The 19,663-nt window shown below is 38.7% G+C and overlaps 1 protein-coding gene and 1 pseudogene across 3 annotated transcripts in view; both read right to left on the reverse strand.

The window, feature by feature from the left end:
* Positions 1-3: 3 nt before the first annotated feature.
* Positions 4-19,663, reverse strand: part of LOC307198387 (uncharacterized protein) — a 128,983-nt gene continuing 109,323 nt past the window's right edge. Inside the window, exon 8 of one of the 2 annotated variants that reach the window (XR_013831627.1) lies at positions 4-5,791. The gene's annotated coding sequence lies outside the window, so the exon portion shown is untranslated. Of the gene's footprint in view, positions 5,792-11,599; positions 11,619-19,663 lie in introns of those variants that run through there. The other variant, XR_013831628.1, reaches the window with a different exon arrangement.
* Positions 9,899-12,193, reverse strand: LOC307176958 (ferritin light chain-like; annotated as a pseudogene). Its single transcript has 2 exons — positions 12,135-12,193; positions 9,899-11,450 (listed from the first exon to the last, which is right to left on the reverse strand). The product of its transcript is annotated as a ferritin light chain-like (transcript).

Genomic DNA, 19,663 nt, shown 5'->3' on the forward strand with positions numbered 1-19,663 from the left:
ATGATTCTGGGTTTATGGGTTTCCTCCCAGGGAAGTTAACCTTGAGCCGAGACAGTCTGTAGATAATGTAAACCACCATCTGGCAACCTTCCTTTTTCTAGTCTATATAATCTGCCACTGTAGCATAATAAAGTTTGCCTTGCAACCATCAGTTGTCTTGGTCCTTCTGACCCCATTCGTCGGTGCTACTTCAGTTCCTTACCCCTTCCCTTCTGACCCTGGGCGGTGAAATCCTCTTTCTCCGGCTGGTCCGCGGCAAGTGGCACTCGAACAGGGACCTGAAGCGTGAAGGCAATTAAAAGAAAAAGAAAGTGCAGGTAAGAGAACCCTTATGCAAAATATGTGTGGCCACCAGTAAAAGTGAAACTAATAGAGGCATAAGGCAATAGTCAGAAGTAAAATAAGATGGGGCAAAAGGGCTCAAAGGAGTGTGAATTATTTGCTCAGGTTTTACTTTCCATGCTTAAAGCTCGGGGTAATAAAGTTTCTACCTCACAGTTGACTGAATTTTTACAGCATATCCATGGTGTATCTCCCTGGTTTCCTGATGGCGGCTCTGTTGACATAGAAATCTGGCAGAAAGTTGGAGAAGATTTAAAAAATTATTATGAGGCTCGAGGGCCTACTCATACTCCTGTTGTTACATATAGTTTGTGGAATCTGATAAAAATATGTTTAGATTCTTCTCATGATAGTGTTGATTTGAATGTAAAGTCAGAAAAACATAAGCCTCTGGCAGGAGAGACTGTAGTATCAGCTACCGTGTCGCCACTTCCTAAACTGAAAGAGCTAATTAATTTAAATATTTTAGATGAAGAGGAACATTTTGACTTAACAGATGAGGCTTTTAAACATATAAGAGAGAAATATCCTGAGGATGATTTTCTAATGGCTGTGATAGATAAGTCAGTGAAAAAGCTGCAGGTTAATAAGGACTGTCTTCCTCAAAAATCTACATCTGTAAAAATGCTCAGTCCCTTGCAGCGCGCTGTACAAGGAGCCATAAAACGAGGAGAAGATCCTATTTTCTGTTGTCCCGTCATAGAAAGACCTGGTCCTAATAATCCTCAACAAGCTACTAGGGAGCATCAGGCTCTCCCTTTGAAAGTTTTGAAAGATTGAAAATCTGCCTGTGCTCAACATGGGCCCACTGCTCCTTTTACTGCTGCTGTGGTTGACAGGAGAAGCTCTTCCCCCCGCTGATTGGAAGTCTATTGCACGAGCTTGTTTAAATGGTGGAGATTATTTAATATGGAAGTTTGATTTTTATGAACGGGCTGCTGAACAAGCAGAAAAGAATGCTGCCCATAATATTGCAGTTGATTATCATATACTGATTGGGGAAGGACAATGTATTTCTTTACAAGATCAATTAACTTATCCCTTTGTTGCTTATCCTCAAATAAATCATTTGGCATTACAAGCCTGGAGGAAATGACCTTCTACACACAAAACTGAGGATCTTTCAACAATTAGACAGGGACCTGATGAACCATATGCTGATCTTGTAGATAGGTTGTCACAGGCGGTGGGGAGACTCATTGTGGACGGACTCACTGGTACAATTGTAGTTAAGCAGCTTGCTTTTGAGAATGCTAATAATGCGTCTCAGGCTGCGATTCGACCTTGGAGAAAACAGGGAACATTGGAGGATTATATTCGCCTTTGTGCAGACATTGGGCCTGCTTATATACAGGGTGCTGCTATGGCTGCAGCATTAACTAAAGTGGGGTTTAAAAACAATCAAAAGAAAACAAAGACTTGTTTTAAATGCGGAAAGGCAGGTCATTTTGCTAGAGAATGTAGATCTTTTAATTCTAACCCTAGTCCTTCCTTCCCTACTCAAAAACCTCCAGATGGTCAGAAAATCCCTGGTTTATGCCCTAAATGCAATAGGGGAAAACACTGGGCACAAGATTGTTGCTCAGTGGCCCACAACGGTGGGACACCACTGTCAGGAAACTCCTCCCGGGGCCTTCCCCGGCCCCAACAAATAATAAGGGCAGTGTCGGTGTATCCTCCTCAAATTATTAATCAGACATTAACCAAAAACAAAAACATACAATATCCTTGCTCTCCAGAGCAACACCAGGAAGCGCAGGACTGGAGCTCAGTACCTGCGCCCGCTATGTATTAACTCCTGAAATGGGTCCTCAGGCCCTCTCTATGGGCATCTATGGACCTTTACCCAAGGGTTTGATGGGACTATTATTGGGAAGAAGTAGTGTCACCATGAAAGGTTTAACTATTATACCAGGAGTCATAGATTCTGACTATGAAGGAGAAATAAAAGTCATGGCACAAACTATTAAAAACATAATAACTATTTCTCCTGGTGATAAAATTGCACAATTGCTACTTTTGCCCTTTGTACCTCATGGACAAATTTTACAACATCAAAAGAGAGAAACAAAGGCTTTTGGATCATCTAATGCTGCCTACTGGATTCAGAAGGTAGGGAAAGAATGTCCAGAAATGAAATGAACCATTAATGGAAAGGTTTTTTCAGGTTTGTTAGACACTGGAGCTGATGTCTCTGTTATGACGCAGGTACACTGGCCTAAACATTGGCCCATTAGTCCTACTATTACAGAACATCAAGGAATAGGACAAAGTTCTTCTCCTATGCAAAGTAGTCAGTTATTATTATGGCAAGATAGTGAGGGCCTTTCAGGATACTTCCAGCCTTATGTTTTGCCTGGGCTGCCTTTAAACCTCTGGGGCCGAGATATATTAAAAGAAATGGGAGTATTACTTTATAGTCCAAATTCCCAAGTCTCTAATATGTTGTTGGATCAAGGATTTCTTCCCACGAAAGGGCTGGGAACAAATCAACAAGGAACTGTCTATCCTATTGATGTGAAAATAAAAAATGATAGACAAGGTTTGGTTTTTTCTTAGGGGCCTTGGATTCTCCTCCACTCACTGCTGATCCAATTACTTGGCTGACTGATGACCCTGTATGGGTGGACCAATGGCCCCTCACAAAGGAGAAATTAGAAGCTGCAGAACAATTAGTACTGGAACAATTAGGGCATTTAGAAATTTCCTGTAGTCCTTGGAATACTCCTATTTTTATTATCAAGAAAAAATCTGGAAAATATAGGTTATTACAGAATCTAAGAGCTGTTAATAAAACTATGCTAACAATGGGAGCTCTTCAACCAGGCCTACCCTCTCCAACAGCCATACCACACAATTATCACCTTTTAGTTATAGATTTAAAAGATTGTTTTTTCACTATTCCTTTGTTTCCTGAAGATAGAAAACATTTTGCTTTTAGCTTGCCTTCCTTAAATTTTAAGGAACCCATGAGGAGATTTCAATGGAAAGTATTGCCTCAGGGCATGGCAAATAGTCCTACATTATGCCAAAAATATGTGGCTCAGGCCTTGACTCCTGTGAGAAAAAGGTTTCCATCGTTATATCTCATACATTATATGGATGATATACTTTTAGCCACTGATAATATTTCTTTATTAGAGACTGCTTTTCAATTCTTACAACAGTCCTTACAATCATTTGGCTTGGTCATTGCCTCAAAAAAAATTCAAAGACAATCTCCATTTTTATATTTGGGGAAATATATTGATAACACTACTATTAGGCCTCAAAAACTGCAAATTCGAGTTGATAATTTAAAAACATTAAATGATTTTCAAAAATTACTTGGAGATATTAATTGGCTAAGGCCTTCCTTAAAACTTACTACTGCTCAATTACAGCCTTTGTTTGATATTCTTAAAGGTGACTCAGATCCTTCTTCTTCACGCTCTATGACTCCAGAAGGGTTTCAAGCTTTACAAATAGTCAATAGATCTATCAGTTCTACACAATTAACTAGAATTCATACTCACCTTCCAATTTTCTTAATAATTTGTCCAACTCCTCATGTGCCTACTGCCGTCTTATGGCAAACTGTTGGAATTATTGAATAGATTCATATGAAAACTACACCCTCTAAAGTTATTAACCCTTATTATGAACTTATTAGTAATTTAATAATGCAAGGTAGAACTAGATGCTTACAACCTATAAGTATAGAACCTTCTCAAATTATTATCCCTTATTCAGTTAGTCAACAAAATTGGCTTTTTCAACATAGTAATGAATGGGGTCTTGCTCTTGCAGAATTTTCAGGTACCTTGGAATGCCATTACCCTGCTGATAAATTGATCCAATTCAGCAAACTTAACTCATATCTTTCCTTCTATAATTAGGCAACAGCCTGTTCCTCATGTACCTTTGGTTTTTACAGACGGTTCTTCTTCAGGAGTGGCTACTGTAATCTTTGATGACGGAACAAAACTCATTAAAGAAACTTCCTTGACTTCAGCTTAACGTGTTGAACTGTTTGCTGTCATTATGGCTTTTAAACATTTGCCTTCTATATCTTTTAATTTGTTTTCTGATAGTAAATATCTTATTAGCTTACTATTTCTTCTGGAGACTGCGACCATAGGACACACTAATGACCCTGAATTATCATCCTCTTTTCGTTTGCTTCAACAGCTTATTCGTTCCCACGATGGTCCTGTTGCAGGTCTGTATATCCGTGCTCATTCTAACTTGCCTGGTCCATTGACTAAACTTAATGCGACTGCAGATGTTTTAACTCGATCTAAATGTGATCTTTATCCTGTACATTTTCCTCCCAAGAATAGAGTTGAAGTTACTCCTCCTCCTCAATCTCTTTTCCCTAAAGCAGGACATGTCCCAATTTACCGTACTCCTCCTTTCCATTTGTCATGCTGTCAAGAATGGCTAATGTACTGCATTCATTATCTTCATACTGTTGATACTCATGGTCCATGTCCTGGACACCCTCATATTATGGTAAGTTATGATCAAACTGCTTCACAAGCAGCACAGCAATTGCACGCTTTACACCATCAGTCGGTGGCTACATTACACACACAATTTTCCCTTACTCGTGAAGCCGCCCGACAAATTGTTAAGCAATGCCCACAATGCTTACCTCACCTTCCTGTTCCACATTATGTTGTTAATCCTCGTGGATTATTACCTAGACATTTATGGCAAATAGATGTTACTCATATCCTGTCTTTTGGGAAATTACAGTTTGTTCATGTCACTATCGATACTTATTCTGGTTTCCTCTGTGCTACAGCACAGACCAGAGAAGCTACTAAACATGTTATCACTCGTTTATTACACTGTTTTGCTTTCATGAACCTTCCCAAAATTATTAAAACAGATAATGGGCCCGCTTACTCTAGTGCTGCTTTTGCAACATTTTGTAATTCATTACAAATTACCCATATTACAGGCATTCCATATAACCCTCAAGGACAAGGTATTATAGAACGTGCAAATAGATCTTTAAAGCTAACTATTGAAAAAATAAAAAGGGGGAATTGTATAGAACAACACCACATAACCTTGTAAATCATGCTCTGTTTATTTTAAATTTTCTCACTGTTGACAAATTTGGCTGCTCTGCAGGGGAAAGGTTGGTGGCTGAGCCAAGATTGGCCTCTCAATCTCCGGAGATCCTCTGGAAAGATCCGTTAACCAGCACTTGGCGTGGTCCTGATCCTGTGTTGATTTGGGGACGTGGTCACGTGTGTATCTTTCCCAGATCAGCGCCTGGACCTCGTTGGCTTCCTGAGCGCTTAGTCAAGCAAATAGACGGCTCACCACAGCTCACAACTAGTTCAGAAAATGAAGAAGCTCTGCATCTCTCCCGAAAATTTGACAGTGTTGATTCAGAAAGAGAAGAAGAAGAGGAGACCACTTGCCAGGACGACTCAAAGGAGTGATGTTCCAACTTGGGGACAAATTAAACAATTAGTTTCACGAGCTCAAGAGTTAGTGAAACAACAGAATAATCCTGTTACACCTGTAACTTTATTTTTGGCTATGTTGGCAACCATTTCATGTGTTCCCTCTGTTAATGCAGCAACTTACTGGGCCTATGTACCTGATCCTCCACCATTACAACCCATATCTTAGTCTGAAGCAGAGTTTCCTGTATTTTACAATGATAACTGTTTATGGGCCTCTTATTGGGAATATAAAACAAATCAATATGTCTGTTAATTATACTAACTGGTTTAGTACCCATCCTGTCTGTCTTAGCCCATTGAATCTGGAAACTGGATGTGTAAAGGCTATTAGTTATGAGCATACAGATGTTTATGAGGGAACGGATCAATCAATTAGTTTGTCAGGCTCTCCAGGCATCCTTCATTTTACAGGAACCAACATTACTCTTATATGCCCGGCTACCAGCCGACGAGAGGATCTTAAGGATACCATCATTTGGTATAAAATGGGCAACCTATTAATATTAGAGGTCAAATCTCATACGCCTCACCACTTAGGGATTCCACTATTACTATAGCCAAGGTTATAGGTGAAGATTCAGGAAATTATTTCTGTATGAAGCGTTTACTTGGAGGACAAGGGATACTTATAGCTGGACATAAGGTTACTATTCTTAACAGAAAATCAAAAAATCAATTTCCTCCTTTTATGACCGTTAACTTTCCTGGATCCACTTTTGAACGTTGCAATGCATCTTGGAATAATAACCAAATATGGTGTACTATAGATTATACCAAGGGGTCAATTCTTATCTCTTCTATTCTCATCATAGATAGGTTTATCACATTTCAAAAGAACTGGGATATATGGAAACTATCTCTAACTTATTCCAATACACCTGTTATAACTTGTGCTGTTTGGTTCTATTAACATTGGTAATTCTTCCAAAGGAGGATATAATATTAGCTGTGTTAATTGTATTTTTAGCAGTTGTATGTTCCCTTCTGCAGGAACGCAATCTGTGCTTATACTAAAGTAACCCATATATGTTATGGTGCCTGTACATCTGAAAGAACCTTGGTATGAAGATACTGGAGTGCAGGCATGGGTGGAACTCTCTAAAGCCTTGCAGAGAAGGAGACGCTTTCTTGGGTGGCTAATAGTAAGTTTACTTGCCTCAGCTGCTCTGTCTGCTACCGCGGCTACTGCCGGTCTTGCTCTTTCACAGAGTATTCATCATGCTCACTTTGCTAATCAGTTATCTCAACATACCAGTCTTGCTTTATCTTTACAAAGTCACCTAGATTAACAGATTAATAACAAGTTAGATGAATTTAAAAACGCAATTTTGGGGATTGGAGATGAGATGGCAGCATTAAAATTGAGGATGCGTTTAGCTTGTCATGCAAAGTATACATGGATGTTTGTTACTCCTTAAAAGTACAATGACTGTATTTGGGAATGGGAAAAAGTAAAAATGCATCTGCTGAATGTTTGGTCAGATAATAATATTAGTCTTGATCTTAAGAAATTAAATGCTGAAATTCAGGATATACAAAATGCACATCTTGATTTTATTTCACCAGAAGATGTAATTCAAACTTTACTGGATCATTTAAAGTGGTTAAACGCTCAGTCTTGGATTACTGGAAGGTTGTCAGGATTTATTACCCTGGCCATAATTTGCTTATTGTTGATAATAATCTTCTCATGTCTGTTTCATATCCTCATGCAACAGTATACTACTCTAGGCACTAAACTACATGGAATTATTTTGCAGCAAAAGTTAAAAAATAAAAAAGGGGGACCTGTGGGAAGCAGTCAGCCTTGAGAGCAGGCTACAGACATGCCGCCGCTGCTCAAAGGGACTGTCCCTACTTGTTCCCCTCCTTGTTCCATTCCATGGGAGATAAATCACCAGGGCCCAGAAATCAGAAAGAATGTAAAATGAGACAAGCAAAGCTGTCTCCCCCCTGCACATGCAGGTTATTTTTGATGATTCTGGGTTTATGGGTTTCCTCCCAGGGAAGTTAACCTTGAGCCGAGACAGTCTGTAGATAATGTAAACCACCATCTGGCAACCTTCCTTTTTCTAGTCTATATAATCTGCCACTGTAGCATAATAAAATTTGCCTTGCAACCATCAGTTGTCTTGGTCCTTCTGACCCCATTCGTCGGTGCTACTTCAGTTCCTTACCCCTTCCCTTCTGACCGTGGGCGGTGAAATCCTCTTTCTCCGGCTGGTGTGCGGCACACATGAATGTATGTTTTTGTCTTGCTGTACTGCACATATGCTGTCTAGTAACATATATTGTCTGCTAGTAGTGTTCTAGATTATGTCTTTCCAAAGCGCTGAGACAGTGCACCTATTCTGTAGTTGCAGCTGATGGCTGAATGTGTCCTAGCTGACAAATTATTGATTAATAAGAACTTGAATTTCTGAAAGATTTGTACTGTTAACCAAAATCTGAGCAAGGAGTCTCAAATGTAATTCTTAGCTAGAATTACATGTTAATGAACCATTTAACAGTGTAAATCAAGGAACATCAGTGTAAGAATTTCTTTTAATTTATTTTTTATCTGCTTGAAATATCAGTTAAAAGTTGCCAGCTTGGTTGCAGATGAACAGACGTTTGAAGTTCACCAAACTACTTAATGTGGAATAGGATAATAGACTTCCAGCGCCCTCAAGGCTGTGACCTTGCAGCCATTTTACATAGCACATCCTCCTCCTATAGGGATGAACCTTTCCCTGGCCCGAAAAGTAGCAGCTCTGTTGAAGCTTTGCTTATTGTAACAGGCTTTTGTTTCCAGGTTACATGTCTGTGGAAGACTTAATTCTGAATAAAGATATAGATATTACTGGAAACTAATTGTTTTTTCTATTATACTCTGCTTTATCAAAAAAGTAAAACATTTAAATTGTGCTACAGAAATTAAAATGTTGTCTTGCAATCTTTAAACAATAAATGAATGAATTGCCCTTAAAAAAAAAGAATTAAGCAGTTAAGCTGTTGGTCCCACATCAGACAAATTATCCTTATACCTCCTGTCAATATTGTTAACAGAGACTGTTATTTTATTAATCCTTATGATCCCGTGATTCTTTCTTTCATGTTTCAGGGCACAGCAGGTGAGAGAGTGGATTTGTTAAGCTGGGTGGGTTTATCCTTCTTTTATGCGTTCATTCAATTTTATGTACACTTACTTATTTTACACACAGGGCAATAGAAGCTGCTAAAGCAATCATTGCTATTCTGTAAAACAACAAGGCACAGAAGCAGATGTCTTATTTCTGAGATTTCTCCCCCCAGGATTATTATGATTAAAGATCCTTTCCCCCCACTCCCTGGAGAGGACAAGGGGCTGCTCGCTGGAGGATTTTTAATGACTTGGGGAAAGGCTCAAATATCTCCCCATTATGGTAATCCACCCCAGGGGCAAACCACACAAGAATATTATGAATTTATTTTATTTTTCTATCCTTGCAAAGGTAATACTCAGCTCATTAGAATATGAAAACTATACTGTCAAATTTCAGAATTACATGGATGAAGAAAATCACCAAAGTGGCATCATATCATGTGTGTTATAGTTGTATTTACTATATTGACTATATTAACTATGTTGTGTTAACAATATATTGTATAACTATATATTGAAAAGGCAAAATGCTGTAACTTATTTCAGAGAAAATAATTATGTTGGCAAACCCCAAATTGTACATTGTAGACAGGTCCTAGTTAAAGAAGATTTAATTCATAGTGAACAAGAGGTTAGCTTCTGTTTTCAGCCATGTGCTATTTCAAGAATTAAACGTCATGAATAATACAGGATGTAAGAGGAATAGTCTAAAGACGGAAAAGCACATTTTGATTAGGAAAGAGAATTTAAGGCTTAAGTCTTTTTTTTAAGGAAAACTGCCTTATTACTATAAGAAAATTGTTTCCTTCTTTTCTTCCTTGCTTTCTTCTTCTTCTTTTTTTTAACCTTTTTAATTTTGGATATTTGACCTCTAAGCTGAGATGACTGAAAATGCCTCCTCTGGGCGTCAACCTTTTTGAAAGACTTTTTCCCCCTCCGTAAGGGCTGTTTGTCTCTTGGAGGCATTGTCTACATTACTCACCAAGAGGCAAGCATTGGTCCTTGCACTAAATGCTGACATCTCCTGATAAGAGGGAAGCTGCAAAGTAGAACAATTGAAGGTCAATATGTTGCTATTGGTCTCAAGCGCATTGATGTACATTTGTGTATTGGGGAAGGGGAGTGAAGCTTGACAGTGGGCCAGTGGGGAGGGGTAAATATTTTGTGATGCTGTCTACCTATGGGCTTATAAAGTTTACAGCTGCATTAGGAGGACAAGCATTACCATTAGCATGAAAAGTAGGGCAGACCTCAGTTGCAAAAGCTTCTAGCCATACACATAGGGCAATACGTAAATGATACACCTTATTGCATTCACCTAGTCACCCTCCCCTGTTCACGCTAATTGGAAATTTCAATCCATTTCAGAGAAGTAACACAACTATCAATCATTTTCCCTGGCACGAATCTTCCAGGAGGAAGAAAATGGAATACACCTAGCAAGAGAGCTCACGCACTAGCCCATGTGTCTTAGGTTTAATATCTGATCACTAGCTGGATTGAAGCCAAGAGGTGGTTCACAAAGTTGCTGTACATTAGAATCACCTGAGGAACTCTGAGACCTCCCCATGCCCAGGCTCCTCCCTAGACCTACTGAATCAAAATCTCTGGGGCTGGGACCCAGACAACAATGTTTCTCTTAAAAGCTCTTTAGGTAATTCAAACGAGCAGCAAAGCTTGAGAACCAGCTCAATAACGGGAACAAACTTATTTCACACAGATAAAGTGGGGCAATTCATATGTTAAAAGAACATGAATATATATATATATGTATATATATATACATATATATATATTTCTTTTTTTCTCTTTATTCTGTTTGTGTTTCAAATAGGCTTTTTGTTTTTCTTCTGCAAAAAGCGTTATTGTTTCCATTTGGTCCAAGGCTTGGGAGAGGGTTCCAGGGCAGTTACAAAGCTGCCTAGTGGCTGCAGAGCGGGGCATCAGGCAGAAGCTCTGACGCCAGAGGGGCTCCTCAGAGGCCGCTGGACTTCAGACTCCTGTTTGTGCTCGAGGGTGAGCCTTTCAAAGAGATACTCGCCCAGCACAGCCTGCGGACCAGCCAGCCTGCGGAGGTTGGTCAGGTGGTCGCCCATCTTCTTGATGAGTTTCACCTGCTCCTCCAGGAAGTGGCTCTCCAGGAAGTCACAGAGGTGGGAGTCTCCGCGGGCGGAACCCAGGGCGTGCAGATCCGATAGTGCCTGGTTCAGGTCCTTCTCCCTAAGAATGGCGGCTTCCACAGCGTCCTGGGTTTTACCCCGCTCATCTTGAGAAGGCTTCCGCGCATCCTGGAAGAGGGCGCGGCCACAGCACTGGTTTTGCATTTTCAAGAGACGCTGGGCGCCCTCACACTTCTCCTCAGCCAGTTGGCGAAAAATGTGGCCCACACTGTCCAGAGTCCCATTGTTGCTGTCGAAATAGAAGCTCAGAGAGAGGTAAGTGTCCCCAGATGCATGTTAAACAGGCGGTGGATGGCGGCCTCCACCTTGATGGAATAATTCTGACGAACCTGGGAACTCGTGGTTGATCAGTAATAAGGAACTAAGCTCAAAAACCGGTGTTGGCCTGTCCTGGAGGCTGAGGATAGCTGAGTGGCTGATTCCAAAGGTTGCGACAGGAAGAAAGGTTGGAGGGTGGTCGGGGGCTGGAGCAAGGAGTGTCCCTGGGTCTGTTCATTCCAAACACTGTTGAAGCAAAAGACAGAACTGCAGGACTGCTGAGCGCACTGCCTCAAATAGGCTTTGATGTAAATGAACAAGAAGGCCAAGCAAGGACAAAACTTACCCTTCCCCTCACCAAAATAGCTGGCGATACTAGAATCTAGACCTGGGAAGGGATTCTTCCATTACTTTCTTAACATTCCAAGCCACTAGAGCAGTGGTTCTCAAAGTATGGTCACCTTGTAACCAAGCAGAACCCTATGGGGCCTTCCTAGGACAGACCCATCGCCCATATCCTCTGCTGTAGTTCCTCTCTGAAGTACTCAGATAATAGTATCTCAGGCATGTTTCTTGATTTTTAAGATGCTAAAAACCACCACCCAATGGAAGAAATTAACTCCTTGATGATCATGAGCATGTAGCCCCCAGACCTTCTGGCACCTAAGGATGGATAATGTTACCTGCCCTGTGGCCTCAACATCAACCAGTCACAGGATTGTGCATGAGCTGATCACATTCCCTGGGACGTCCCTCCCTCACCTGGCCTTTAAAAATGCTTTGCTGAAATCCTTTGGAGATCTCAGGGTGTTTTGGAACATAGGCCACCCCTCTCCTTGCTCGATCCTGCAATAAACCTTTCTCTGCTCCAGACTCCAACCTTTAGGTTTGTTTGGCCTCACTGTGCTTCAGACACATGAACCTGCATTCGGTAACAACCTGACCAGCTTTACCAGCGTCCCCTGATAATGTGTCAGATATTCAAGTTTTAGGGCCCTGTCCCAGCCCTATGGAATCAGCAACTCTGGTGGGGCTCAGTGATCTCTGTTATAACAGGCCCTCCAGATGATTTTTATTCGCATTAAAGTTTGAAAATATCTGCATTGTCAGCTGGCCAAAGCGTCCACCAGCAGGTGAAGGGGAGTGGCGCCTGGAAAAGATAGGGACCAGCCAAGGCAAGTACAGCAGCATTTGCCGTGGTAGTAATGGAGAATGCCTTTTCTCCACTGGTTGGCACAGACTAGGATCTGGGAGCAGTGGCAGGGTTATTTAGGATGCTTTACATTTCAATGTAGAGGGACCGCTGTCCTGGTTTGCCAGGGACTTCCCCTGTGTGAGCACTTAAAATCTCTTCCTGGCAAACCCCTTAGCCCTGGGTTTGAAAAACTTAGGGAATAACATGAAATGTAGGGGAAACATGATCTAGGTTTTGGGCAAGTCACAAGTGCTAATTAAAGCTAAGCAAGTATGGTCAACATCTAGCGTTCTTTAGCCCTTTGCGGGGAGGTAAATCTGATTGGGTGAAAGGAGTTATTGTTAAGAGATCTTTGTAGAAACATCCCCTTCTGCTTAGTCCACTGGTTCTCAGTTCTGGCTAGACATTGGCATCGTCTGAGGAGATTTAAAATGATTTTATTGGTCTAGGATGACCAACCGTCAGTGTGAGGGTTTTTAAAAAGTGCTTCAGATGATTCTAATGTGCAACCAAATTTAGGTGCCACTGCTTAAGCTTTTGAACCGCTGCTACATATTTTCACCTCATCTTCCTATGAGAATATCCAACTGTAGTTGAGGTTTGTTTTTTTTTCTTTTGCTTTTTTTAACTGTCTTATTATAAGATTAACTGTCTTAAATAAGGTTGAAGGTACAGAAAATCTTGCTAGTCCATCTGATATAGCTGGATACTTAGAATAATATCGTTAAGATATATACCATTTAAATATTGTGACTGGCCTTTTTTTTCCGAAATTAACATAAGCATTGAATTAGTATGATCTCTTTTGAGGTTGTCATGTTGGGGAGCTATACCTCTAATCTGCTGCCATTGCTAAATATCTGGACACCTCTTATTAGGAATTGCTTTTAAAAATCTTTAGGGATTAAAACCAAGATTGCTGTATTATTTGTACTGGGACCACAAAAACCTCACAGAGTTCCCCCGCTGTACCTTCTACCCCAACTCTAACCCTTGGCAACTTCTAATCTGTTCTCCATCTCCACAGTTTTGTTATTTTAAGAATAATATGTAAACATAATCATGAATTACTTAATCTTCGGAGATTGGCTTTTCAAAATTTTTCCCTCGGCATCATTCCCCTGAAGTTCATTTCAATTTTTGCATATATTAATAATTTGTTCCTTTTTGTTTCTCGGTAGTATTCTATCATAAGATTTTATCACAATTTGTTTCAACATTCATCCACTGAAAGACACTTGGGTAGTTGCCAGTTTTTGGCTATTATAAATAAAACTGCTATGAACATTTATGTGTAAGTTTCTGTGGGAACTTAATTAAGTTTTTGTTTCTTTTGGATAAATGCTCAAGAGTACAATTACTCAATTGAGTAATTGTACAATTGAGTAATTACAATTACAATTACAATTACAATTACTGCATTGTAGGGTGAATCTACTTTTAGGATTAAAAGAGACTGTCAAGCTGTTTCTCAGTGGCTAAACCATTTTATTTTCCCACCAGTGATGTGATAGAATTTTTCTACATACTCACCAGCATCTGATGTTGTCACTATACTTTAATTTTAGTTGTTCTCTGACATCTCATTATGGTCTTAATTTGCATTTCCCTAATGGCTAATGATGTTGAGCATCTTTTCATGTGCTTCTTTGCCATGTGTATATTCTCTTCCATGAAATGTCTGTTCCTGTCTTCTGCCTATTTTCTAGTTGGATTTTCTTAAGTTGTTTGGAGAGTTCTTTGTATATTATAGATACAAGTCATTTGTCTCATGGGATTTTCAAATATGTTTTCTCACTGTGTAATTTGAGTTTTCATCCACTAAAAAGGATCTTCTATGAAGCATTTTTAACTCATTTTGATGAGATCCAATTTATCAGTTTTTGCTTTTATTGATCATACTTTTGGCGTCAAGTCTAAGAATTATTCCCCTAGTTCTAGATGCCAAACATTTTCTCCTATTTGTTTTTCTAAAAATGTCCTGCTTTTATATTTAAGATTATGATCCACTTTGATTTAATTTTTGTGTAAGGTGTGGAGGTTAAGGTTCATTTTTTGTTTGTTTGTTTTTGTCGAGGGATGTCCAACTGTTTCAGTACCATTTTTTTAAAAGTCTATTCTTCCTGGATAGCTTTTGCACTGCTGTCAAAAACAAGTTATATGTATTTATGTCAGTCTATTTCTGGGTTCTCTATTCCATTCCATTGATCTATGTATCTACCCTCCATCATTACTGCAAAATCTTGAAATTGGGTAGATTAATTCCTCCCATTTTAATCTTCCTTTACGAATTGTTTTAGCTATTCTTCAGCCTCTTCTTACCACATAAATCTTAGAATAAGCTTGTCTATATCCACAAAAACCTTGAGGGCATTTTAAGAGTAATTGTGTTAAGCTTCTTGTCTTGGGGAGAATTGACATCTTTATTATGTTGTGTTTTCTAATCCATGAACAAGGTATGTCTCCCTATTTGTTTGGGACTTTTTAATTTTTCTTCATCAGCATTTTGTAATTTTCAGTATAGAGGTGCTATAAATGTCTTATTGGGCTTATATTTAAGTATTTACTTAGGTCAGTTGTAAATGGCATCACATATTTTTATTCAAGCTTCTGTACATTTGTTATTAATATATAATTTGATAAAATTGTGGTGATCTTGTACTCTAAATCATTTACAAACTGATATTATTTCTCAAGCTTTTTGTGGATTCCTTGGTATTTTCTCCATTTAGATTATCATCTCATCTTCAGATACAACTTTACTTCTCCTTATTCAATATAATAGGATATATTACTATTCAACATTCAGTAGGATATGTTCCTTCCTATTCAACATAGTAGGAATAGTCCTTTTATCTTTTAAATAAACTTTTTAAAACTTTAACTTTTAAATTTATGTATTTATTTATTTTTGCTTTATTTTCTTACTAGAACCTCCAGTAATATATTTAATAAAAGTGGTGAGAGCAGATATCAGTGCCTTGTTTCTGATCTTACAGAGAAAGCATCCAGTCTTTCACAGTTAAATATAATGTCGGTATAGGTTGTTTGTAGATCATCTTTATGTTTCAGTATGTTCCTTTCCTATTCCTAGTTTGCTTGAAGTTTTTTTTCTTCTTTTTTTAAAATCATGAATGAGATTGGATTTTGTCAAATGCTTTCTCTGCATTAATGGATAGGATCACGTGACTTTTCCCCCTTAATCTATTAGATATGGTGGATTACATTGTTTAATTTTCAAATATTTAACCAACTTTGCATAACTGGAATAAATACCACTTGGTCATGGTATACTATTCTTTTTATATATTTCTGGATTTAATTTGCTACTATCTGGCTGAGGATTTTTACAGCCAATTTCATAAAACATATTGGTCTGTAGTTTTCTTCTTTCTATATTATCCCTGTCTGGTTTTGGTATCAAAGTAATACTGGCTTCATAAAATTAATTAGGAACTGTTCCCTCTACTTCTGTTTTTTATCAAATCATGTAAAGTTGGTGTTAATTATTTAAGTCTTGGGTAAAAGTGAAACATCTAAGCCTGAATATTTCTTTTGGGAGTTTTTAAATGAAAAATCCGTGTTTCTACTGGTTACAGGAAAATTGAGATTATCTATTTCATCTTGGCTGAGTTTTGGTAGTTTTGGGTGTAGAAGCATTGGCCCATTTCGTCTACATTTTTGAATTTGTAGTGTAGACTTGTTCATAATAATTTGTCCCTCATTAACCTGCAGGATATGTCATAGTATCCCTGGTTGCATTTCTGATATCTGTGATTTGTACCATCTCTCTCTTTTTTTTTTTTTTTTTTTTTTGTGGTACGCGGGCCTCTCACTGTTGTGGCCTCTCCCGTTGCGGAGCACAGGCTCCAGACACGCAGGCTCAGCGGCCATAGCTCACGGGCCCAGCCGCTCCGCGGCATGTGGGATCTTCCCGGACGGGGGCACGAACCCGCGTCCCCTGCATCGGCAGGCGGACTCTCAACCACTGCGCCACCAGGGAAGCCCTGTACCATCTCTCTTTTTATCTTTATCAGTCTTGCTAGATCTTTATTGATTAGATTATTTCAAAGAACCAGCCTTTTGTTTCATTGATTCCCCCCCCCCCCCATTTTCCTGTTTTCAGTTTCATGGATTTCTGTTTCATCTTTATTATTTCCTTCTTTCTGCTTGTTTCGTGTTTTTCCCTCTTCCTTTTTTACTATTTTAATATAGAAAATTAGATTATTGCTTTGAAATATTTTCTTTCCCAATTTAGTGCTATAAACTTCCCTTTCAGCATTGCTTTCACTTCATTCCGCAAACTTTGATCCGTTACATCTCCATTTTCTTTTATTATATGCATTTAAAAATTTTTCCTTGATGCTGTCTTTTTTACCCATGAGTTATTTGGAATTGTGATGTTTAGTTTTCATGTGAGTGAAGATTTTCCTGTTGTCTTTCTCTTATTGATTTCTAGTCTGATTCCATTATGGCTAGAGAACATACTCTCTATGATTTTAATTCTTTTAAATCTGCTAATGTTTTTTTATCGCCCAGTATATGTTATATGAGTGAATGTTCCATGGACACTTGAATATATATTCTGTTCTTATTGAGTGTGTTCTTTAAATGTCAGTTATATCCTGCTGATTGATGATGTTTTCAGTTCTTCCATATCCTTGCTGATTTTTCTCTGGTAGTTCTATAAATTGCTGTGTTGAAGTCTCAAATAATAATTGTGGATTTAAAACTTTCTCCTTTAACATTTTTTAGTGTTTGCTTCATGTATTTTGAAGTTCTGTTGTTTGGTGCACACACATTTACTATCACTAGGTCATCTAGGTGGATTATTCCTGTTATCTTTATGTAATGACTCTCTTTGCCCCTAATAATTTCCTTTGCTCTGAAGTCTACTTTATCTGATGTTAATATAGCCATTCCTGCTTTTTCTGATTAATGTTCACATGATGTATCATTTTCATCCTTTTACGTTGAACTACCTATATCATGATGTTTAAAGTAAGCTTCTTATAGACCGTATGTAATTGGACCATGCTTGTAATTTTTTAATCTACTCTTCCAATCTCTGTCTTTGACTTGGTTATTTAGATCATTTACAGTTAATGTAATTATTGCCATGTCAAAGATTTGGTCTACCATGTTATTTTTTGTTTTGTCTTTTACCTTAGTTTCTCAATCCTGTGTTTCTCTTATTTTGCCTTCTTGTGGATTTTACTTAAACATTTTTTAATAAGTTCATTTAATTTAATTTATTTAGAATCATTTGTGTATACTGTTTGTATAGTTTTCTTAGTGGTTGCTTTTGGCATTACATTATACATATGTAACTTATCATAGCCTACTGGAATCAGTGTTTTATTACTTCAAGTGAAGTTTCAAAATTTTACTTCCATTTAGGTCTCTTAATATTTCCCAGTTTTAAAGTATGATTTTTTTGTAGTATTTCCTTTCTCTACATTGAGAACCCCATCAGATGGTGTCATCATTTTTGCTTTGACAATCATATAGAATTTAAGAAACTCATGAGGCTAATGATAGTCTCTTATATTTACCCCATTTGTTTTCACCCATCCCATTGTTCCCCTTTTCTTTCTGAAGTTCCCAGTCTTCTGTTATTGTTTATGTTTTCATAACAGTAGGTGATATCTGGGCTTTCCAGTGCCATTGGATATGGGTTTCAGGAAACACTGAGCCTGGCTCACTTAATGCTACTGAGTTGGAGGGTTTGTATATGTTGGGCCTGTTGGCACAGCAGATGCTAGCAGATTAGACTAATGTTGATGGGACTAGTGCCACAGGAGGATGGGTTCCCATTCAGGCTATGCTGCTGCTATAGTAGATCAAGTCCCCCTCTACCCCAAGTGTGGAGCAGTGACCTGCTGCTGTCACTGCTTTGTATTATGCTGCTTTTGCCTCCGGTGTGTGGTGGGATCCCTTGGAAGCTACTGCTGATGCTGTCAATCACAAGGTTAAATTCATTTCAGAAATATTTAAGTATAAATATATAGCCTGGCTCTTGCAGGACCTCTGTATTTTTTTTATGGCTTTCATACAAATTACCCCAAATTTAGTGACTCAAAACAACGTAAATTTATTACCTTACAAGTCTGACATTGGTCTCAATTGAGTAAAGTAAAAGTGTTGGCAGGATCGACAGATGAATGGATAAAGATGTGGCACATATATACAAAGGAATATTACTCAGCCATAAAAAGAAATGAAATTGAGTTATTTGTAGTGAGGTGGATTGACCTAGAGACTGTCATACAGAGTGAAGTAAGTCAGAAAGAGAAAAACAAATACCGTATGCTAACACATATATATGGAATCTAAAAAAAAAGAAAAATTGGTTATGAAGAACCTAGGGGCAGGGCAGGAATAAAGACACAGCCATACAGAGTGGACTTGAGGACACAGGGAGGGGGGAGGGTAATCTGGGATGAAGTGAGAGAGTGGCATAGAAATATATACACTACCAAATGTAAAATAGATAGCTAGTGGGAAGCAGCCTCAAAGCACAGGGAGATCAGCTCTGTGCTTTGTGTCCACCTAGAGGGGTGGGATAGGGAAGGGAGGGTGGTAGGGAGATGCAAGAGGGAGGAGATGTGGGGATATATGTATATGTATAGCTGATTCACCTTGTTATGAAGCAGAAACTAACACACCATTGTAAGGCAATTATACTCCAATAAAGATGGTTAAAAAAGAAAAAAGAAGTGTTGGCAGAGCTACATTCTTTTCTGGAGGCTCTTATGGGTGTTTCTGTTCCCTGGACTTTATCTGCTTCCAGCGGTCACTGGTAGTCCTTGACTCAGAGTCCCCTTTCTCCACCTACAAAACCCAAAATGCTGCATCTCTCTGATTCTGCTTCTATTAGGACATCTCTCTCTTTCTCTTTCTACAGTTGGGAATGGTTTTCTGCTTTTAAGGACTCATGCAATTAGATTTGTTCCATGAGGTAATCCAGGATAATCTTTCTATCTCAAGGTCTATAACTTCAGTCATATCTGCAAAGTCCTCTTTACCATGTAAGGTAAGATATTAATAGGTTCTAGGGATTAGGGTGAAGGCATTTTTAGGAGCCATTATGCTG

Source organism: Stenella coeruleoalba (assembly GCF_951394435.1).
Source record: "Stenella coeruleoalba genome assembly, chromosome: 1".
In the NCBI taxonomy this organism is placed as follows: Eukaryota; Metazoa; Chordata; class Mammalia; order Artiodactyla; family Delphinidae; genus Stenella; species Stenella coeruleoalba.